The sequence below is a fragment of the Natrix helvetica genome (assembly GCF_964273705.1).
Source record: "Natrix helvetica genome assembly, chromosome: 2".
Classification (NCBI taxonomy): Eukaryota; Metazoa; Chordata; class Lepidosauria; order Squamata; family Natricidae; genus Natrix; species Natrix helvetica.
Window position 1 is genome coordinate 100,706,145 of NC_138552.1, and position 8,400 is coordinate 100,714,544.

The following is an 8,400-nucleotide window of genomic DNA, read 5'->3' on the forward strand; positions in this document are numbered from 1 at the left end:
TCCTCCTGGTGCCGTCTGCTAGGCAATGCCAGCGGGCGACACCTAGGAGTAGATCCTTCTCTGTGATGGGCCCAACCCTCTGGAATGACCTCCCCCCAGACATTCGAACTACCACCGACCTCCGTTCCTTCTGGCAAAAGTTAAAGACTCACCTATTTCAATCAGCTGGCCTGGCACTTTCTTAGTTTCACCTCCCGGGGATTTATTCATTTTAATTGGGTTTGGGGTTTTAATAAGCTTTTAATGTACTATATTTATTATTCTATTACAGTCTTATAACCTCCTTCACCTACGTATTTAATTATTTAACTGTTTTGTGTATATATTTTATAATGCATTTTAGTGACTGTACACCGCCCCGAGTCCTTTCCGGGAGAGGGGGCGGTCTATAAATGTGAATAATAAATAAAAAATAAAATAAAAAAACATGACAAAATAAATAAATAAGTACAAAAATGTGATATTTTATTGTGTACATGTAGTCCTTGACTTACAACAACTATTGAGCCAAAATTTTATGTTGTATTTTATGTTGTTCAGTGAGACATTTCTTTATGTGAGTTTTGTCTCATGAGATTTTTTGCCCCAATTATTAATCACAGTTAAATTACTGCAGTTGTTAAGTTGATAACATGGTTGCTAAGTGAATCTGGCATTCCCGTTGGCTTTGCTTCTCAGGTGGTCCCAAAAGGTGATCACACGACCTCGGAATATTGTAACCATCGCAAATCTGAACCAGTTGTCAAGTATTCAAATGTTGATCACATGACCATGGGGGTGGTGCTGCAAAGGTCGTAAGTGTGAAAAATGGTAATAAATCACTTTTTTCAGTGCTGTTGTAACTTTGAATGGTCTCTAAATGAATAGTTGTAAGTTGAGGGCTATACATGTGCTACAGAAAAGGTCTGTCTTTCTTGCCATGTGTTTAACTGGTTCATAAACTCCTAAAGCATTTATCCATTCATACATTATGATTAACCTAATGAAACTCTTTTGAACTTAGGCACTTTTGGTTTATATTTTAATTCAAGTTCAGACTGCAATTCTACAGTGCCTAAAAGAGCTTTCTAGCATCAACAGGAGAACGGAGTATGAACTTGGATATGCCCTTCTGCTTCTCACAGTCTCCGCAGCTAACTATTGCTGAAATTGAGACAACGTGACCTTGGAAGAAAGGATGGTAAAGGGATTGGTTAGAAGAAAGAAGCGACAGAAAATCAAGCCTATCATATCAGAGCTGTAAAAATTTGGATGACCATTAGATGGCAGGGAAGAGTTGGAGTTTTCTGTAGTTCTTTGCTGCCATTCTATTGGGCATCTGGATTTTTGTAGCCCAAACCAGCAGGTTCTGACAGGTTCTGGAGAATCGGTAGCAGAAATTTTGAGTAGTTCGGAGAACCGGCAAATACCACCTTTGGCTGGCCCCAGAGTGGGGAGGGAATAGAGATTTTGCAGTATCCTTCCCCTGCTATGCCCACCAAACCTCGCCCACCAAGCCACGCCCACAGAACCAGTAATTAAAAAAAATGAATTTCACCACTGGCCCAAACATGCTATAAAACTCTTCCTTCACCGTGCTTCTTCCTCAGCTTAAATGATCAGTTGTTGTCGACTCATTCCTGCCAGTGCAGATTCTTGCACTGAACAAAGAACTGAACTGATGACTTCAAATGTCCCTTCCAGAATTGACATTTTATGATTCCAAGCCTTCCATCTGATAGAAACTGCAGAAATCAGCAGTGGGTGTCTGGGATTTTATCAACACATAGTGATTCTATAAAGTCATCTAACCTCCACTAGATGTCTCTGTTTTCTTTTCCTACCAATAGCTTGGCTTAACTTTTAAGCTTCTGAAAAAGAATTTTCTGCCTGCAGCACACGCAAATACACACAACTAAGTTCCATATTTAAGATAGATTTTGGATTGGATTGGAAGCTTATGCTGCAATGTAGGGTCTATTCAGAGAAGAATTAAATGGGAGAGGAAACATATAGAAATGTGAGAGAAGAGGTTTGGCCAAGTAAAACAAATGGTACATTGAAGAAGGTGTGACTGGTGCCAGCTGTTAGATCACTCTTGCAGTTGCTGTGGGGACACAGAATTATGGAACCTGCAGTCCAGAACTACACATATATTAAAAGAAGTAATATTAACAGGGAATTGAATTCTCATATATGGCAACTATGGATCTTTACATTAGGTACAATTTGTTATGCGCTGTCTCTCTCAGCGGTGGGATTCACATAAGTTTACCACCGGTTCGCAAAAGTGAGCGTGCATGCGCGCACCTTCCGTGCATGCGTGCAGCCTTCTATTGTTACCCACACTGACACTTGCCTGCTCTAGTTCAAAAACCCAAGATTTAGGGTTGCCATATCTGTGTTGAAAAAATTCCAGGTAAATCCAGATGGCGGTGAAGTGTTAGGAGTTTTTGCTCTTTCCTGTAATCCAATTGTTTTGTAGCCCAGGTATGTAGCTGAATTCAAGCATAGGCACAATTACAATGAGATGCAAACCAGAGATGGTATTCAGCTGGTTCTCTCCAGTTCGGGCGAACCGGTAGTGGCGGCTGCAGGAGGCTCCGCCCACCCACCTCGACGTAATGTAGAAGGCGGTGTGCATGCACAGACGTGGCACATGCTCACATTTGTGAACCAGTAGGGAAGGTAAGTGAATCCCATCACTGGTGCAAACATAGAAGTGATTTCCTGCACTACAGCCAGCCAGGCATTAGCCTCACACTGTTGTTGTGGCTGGCTGGCTGACCAGGACAAACTCATGGAAGCAAAAACATGTTCCCGGTTTGGAAAGGTGTATCTCCCAAACCTGGGCTATCCCAGCAAAACTGGGATGTCTTTAAAAAGTGTCTCTGACATAACTTTGAAGGAAATACTTTAATGTCAGTGACCAGATTCATTTGTCAGGAAGATGGGCTGATATTCTTGGCATTTCACTCTGTAAGGAGAGACAATAGATCTTGGTTTTCAGCTGTTTTGCACAAGGCCACCAAACAGAAGCTCAGAACAAAAGGCTGTTTTCTTGAGTGCAAGAATATTTTATACCTTTGGCTGGTAATCCAAGGCCTATCGAACTTCAAACATTTTAAAACTCTCTCAAACATTTCTAGAAATTGGAATAAAACCTGGCTTTTCTCCTTGAATTGCTAGGGCACATCATTTCTTTTTCAGTTCTCTAATCTAAAAATCTCCTAAGGTTAAAATAATGACTACCAAACTCTAGCACCACTCATTTTATCTGTGATGAAACTAACAGGATGGCATGGTGGACTATAAATATGTTATAATACATTATCTTTGACTGTTGCTTAGAAATAGTTATTGACTTCTCCTCTATGGCTTCTTTATCCTTATGTAGTTCCTTCCTGATTTGCTTCTGAGAACTATATGTGTATTGATGGTGTAATTTCAAATCCTGACATCACTTTTTGCCCAGCTGATACCCTTCAGAAGTTACAACAGCTTGCAAGTTATGGATAATCCTTATTTAGCCACTTTCTAGGACAGCAACCATTTGCAATTGTGACAGTGATAAAAATTTTTTTAACTTTATGACCCATTCTCCCCTTTACAGATTTTGCAGGTCTGTAAAGCAAAGGAAAGCTGAAATAAGTTCATAAACGTGGTCACCATTTCATTTAACAACCACTTTGCTTAACGACCAAATTGCCAGTCTGAACTATGGTATATTGAATTGGTTTGTGGGGCTACTGGCCTGGACAGAGTTCCCTGGATAACTTCCTATCTTCTTTTTCTCTTTTCCTTTCCCTTTCCTCTCTTTTCCATTTAGTTTTGTAAACTGCCCCAGTGTGTGTGTTTAGTTCCTTACTTGCTTAACAATATGTACAATAAAGTATTAATTAGCAAACCCACAAGCAACAACAACAACAGATTATAATTGGATTCTATTTATGATGTTTATCTGAAGGGGGACCTTCCTTGATTAAAGGAGCTAAATTGTGATTGATTGGTCTTTTTTTTAATTTTACCCCTGTCAGACACAAGGAAACCGTCTTTGGTGATATGACTGATTCATTGCTTATGTACCTTGTTTTGTTTTTGACTCCCATTGACTACATAATTGTAAGGTAAAGGTAAAGATTCCCCTCGCACATATGTGCTAATCGTTCCCAACTCTAGGGGGTGGTGCTCATCTCCATTTCAAAGCCGAAGAGCCAGCCGAAGAGCCATCTCCATGGTCATGTGGCCGGCATGACTAAACGCCGAAGGCGCATGGAACGCTGTTGCATTCCCAGCAAAGTGGTCCCTATTTTTCTACTTGCATTTTCGAACTGCTAGGTTGGCAGAAGCTGGAACAAGTAATGGGAGCTCACTCCGTTACATGGCGCTAGGGATTCGAATGGCTGAACTGCCAACCTTTCTGATCGACAAGCTCAGTATCTTACCCACTGAGCCACCACGTCTCTATACATGATTGTATATTTGTTTATTTATTATCACATATTTTCATGCTTCCCAATCAGCCTCTTTATTTTTACCAGTTTGTAGACTTTTCTCTCCTATTTCTCACATTGCTATAGGCAGATATATTACAGTTCCTGGTTTCTCTGGACAGCTATTTCATGTTCTACGGCTGTCCTTATTTCCCTGTCCCTGATGTTCTATTTGCCTCCCGAGGATGTTGTTTGTTCAAATTGTGGTGTTTTTTTTTTGCAAAGAGTTTTCTCAGAGGCTTTTAAAGCTACAGTCCTCTGGGCTTGAGTGTTACGTCCTATTGGCCTGAACTCAGTGAAGTTGACATATGAGAAGTTTATATACAAAGTTGCAACGAGTAAGTGGAATAAATGCAGATTTTATTTTTCTGTGCCCGTGTGTGTAAGTGCACATAGGAAATACGTCATTTTTCATAGCTTGTTGTTTTCAACAGGAGGCAGCTGCTGAGATGGATTTTGAACTTTGGATTCAAATATTTTGGTTCAAATCTAGGTTCAGAAATACAGGACAGTTTTTTTCTTCAAAAATCTTTAATCGGATAAACACATCTACTCTTTAGGCATTGCAAAATAAACAAATTTTGCTGATATATAACAGGGGCTCATATATTAGATTGGGAGTGATACATGTACTCAGGTTACAATTATATCCCTGTTTTCATCTGAGAAATGTTAAAAATTGAGGTATAATTAAATATATACCCTAATTAATAATAGACTGGAGATCTTAATATTAACTAATTCATTTCTGACCAAAACAATTGTCACATAACTACTAGTCTAATATGAAATGCAGTTATCTCTTTAAAAAATATTATACTCAATTTTGACTGTAAAGTTCAATACTTTTTTGCTTTTGGGGATGCTGTGTTGGTTGTGTGAGAACCGGTTGTAAGTCAAATTTTTCAGTGTTGTAACTTTGAATGGCTGTAAGTCAAGACGACCTTGTAACATTTACAATAAAAGAAAAAAAGAAATCGAATAGAATTTTAGGAACCAGTTTATAAGTCTCTCTGTCAATTCTGGTAATGATGCTGATGTTGTATTTGTGCTGATAAATAAATAAAGGGAGACTAGTATAGATCCATTTCAAGCTATTTAGCACTCATCAGCTAGCCATACCCTTACTGGGATTCGAACCTGGGCTGTATTACCTATTAGGCAGGAGTCTTAGCCACTAAGCCACAGGCTCTCCTCCTTTTATCAGCTGAGCCAGGGAAATAGGTATGTATTTGTGTCACAACCCCTGGTATGCCCAAATATGGGAGGAAGCTCACTACTCCCTATATATATATGTATGTATGTATGTATGTATGTATGTATGTATGTATGTATGTATGTATGTATTGTGTCACAACCCCTGGCTCCCTTTTCTGTCTTTCGGCTCACTCCAGGAGACCATCCAGGCAGAAAACCATATTTTTAATGTTGCCTTTGTTATATTTGTGTTGTATTTGTCCTGATATATATATCTGACATATTTAGAAACTGAGGTGAGATTGGTTCCCATTCTTCTGAACTTCTGCAAGAGCCTGAAGACCTGGTTCTGCCAGATGGTTTGGGCGCCCATTGAGGGAGCATCTGCTAGAGTTGATGAATTAAGAGGCAATCCCACTTCTTCATGTTCCCTTCCTCTCCATCTTTTAACTGTCATTTTATTTTGACTGTGATTTCTATTTTTTATTATTTTAAAAATATTTATTTGCTATGATTTTTAATATTTTAATACTGTAAGCCCAGAGGTGGGATTCTACCGGTTTGGACCAGTTTGGGGGGAACTGGTAGCTCTGACGATCAGGTGGGCCTGCCTGCCTGCCCCTGTGCTATACTGACCTATATCTTCTCAGCTGATTCGCGTGGCAGAGTGGATTGCCGTGGTTCAGCTGTGTTACTCCCCAGCAGTAACGTGGAAGGTAAGTATTCTTAAAACTGTGCATGGGTGTGGAGCGCGTGATCACCGAACCAGTTGTTAAACTGGCAGGATCCCACCACTGTGTAAGCCGCCCAGAGTCACTTTGATTGTAGATGGCAAACAAATTTAATAAATAAATAAATAATAAGCCAAGAAGTTAGCAATGCTAGAGAGGAGCATTCTCTTGACCCTTCTGAGGACTTCCTTGTAAACATCCTCTTGAGGGTCTTGAAATACAGCTCTTTTGGGAGATTTATATTATGCCAAACTCTGGGGTCCCCTCCCCCATTAGGCGGTCCCCACAATATCTCATTAGAGGTTATTCAATGACATAAAATGCAGATAGCTCCGAATGTTTATGTTCTTCTATGGAAGGATTTCCCAATGATCAATATCAATCCCCAATGGTTGATGGGACTATTTAAGGGGCCAATAAATAGTTGGGGTGTGTGTGTCAAAAGGCGGTGTGTCAATAAATGGCTAGGGGGTGTCAATAAATGATCAATAAATATTGGAAGGTTGTTTAAGGTCATTTAATCTTTTTTGGGTCTCTGAAGAGCTCCACACCAGTCCCTATTCCTGAAGGTGGATGGCTAGTTGTGAGATAGGATTGGCCAGTCATTGCAGTGAGTGTGGCCTTGAGTTGAATTATTATGCATAGTCAACCAGATGTTTAAATTGGTTTTGGCATTTTTAACTACCTATTGAGTTCTTCACAGTGACCTGGAAAAAGTCAGATTATTATTTTGAGCCATGGTGGCACAGTCGTTAGAGTGCAGTACTGCAGGCTACTTCTGCTGACTGCCAGCTGACTGCAATTTGGCAGTTCAAATCTCACCACACTCAAGGTTGACCCAGTCTTCCATCCTTCCAAGATGGGTAAAATGAGGATCCAGATTGTTTGGGGGCAATAGGTTGACTCTGTAAATTGCTTAGAGAGGGCTGTAAAGCCCTGCGAAGCAATATATAAGTCTAAGTGCTATTGCTATATTGATTCATTGCACAGTCAGCCAGATGTCTCAACTGGATTTGGCATTTTTTATCCATCTACCAAGTCCTTCCTAAAGACTGGGGATAGGCAGATGTTGATGTTTGATGACGTTAGCGGTATTATTGTAGGATGTAAGCGATCCTGAATAAAGTTGCCTTTTCAATTGACTGATGGTGAATTTGTCAATGCCGATGGTATTCAAGTGGTGCATTCAAAGCGCCTAGGACTATTGGTAGCACTTTTGCTATCTTTTGCCACAGTCATTCTATTTCTATTTGCAGGTCTTTGTATTTTGTTATCTTCTCCAGTTCTTTCTCTTCTATTCTGCTCAAGGTAGTGCCATATCCACTATCTAGACTTCTTTGCCTTTCTTATTGACAATTGTTAACTCTGGGGTGTTATTATTATTATTATTTATTATCATCATCATTCATAGTACTATTAGTTAAAGTAGTTTTTATTAAATTATATTCATATAATAAATGTTTGGGAGTTGATGAACAATCTGAAACTTTTTGAAGAGATCAATAAGCTGAACAGGTTGGGAACCCTTGCTCTGTGGCTTTCATAAATGGACTGCAAAAATCTGGATGACCATTAGGTGTCAGCAGGTGCACAACGCCCCCTCCCTCTCTCCCTGCCTCCCTCCCACTATCTACAGGCTATCTAGATTTTTCACCCTTTATTTTTTAGCATACAGAGGATAGTTCAAACCAAGCACCCGTTTGATTGCTGTTGCCTAAGATTATTCTTTGAATTCGCTTAACTTTGGCTTTCAGAAGAATCCCAGTTATTACCCAAACAACAAGGCAGAATTTAGGACCCAGGGGTTATTTTCCTTTCGTAGGATTCTTGCGTGCAGCTTCTGACAGCTGACTGAAAATCAATGAAGTATACTCTAAAAAGCTTCACAGTGGTGCAAGATAAGGCTTAAATCTCTTCTCCCTGCAACTAGCCTGCCAGCTGTTATGGTTTAGAATTATTTTTGTGTTTTCGATGGAAGTGGGTTATCTCTAAACATCCAA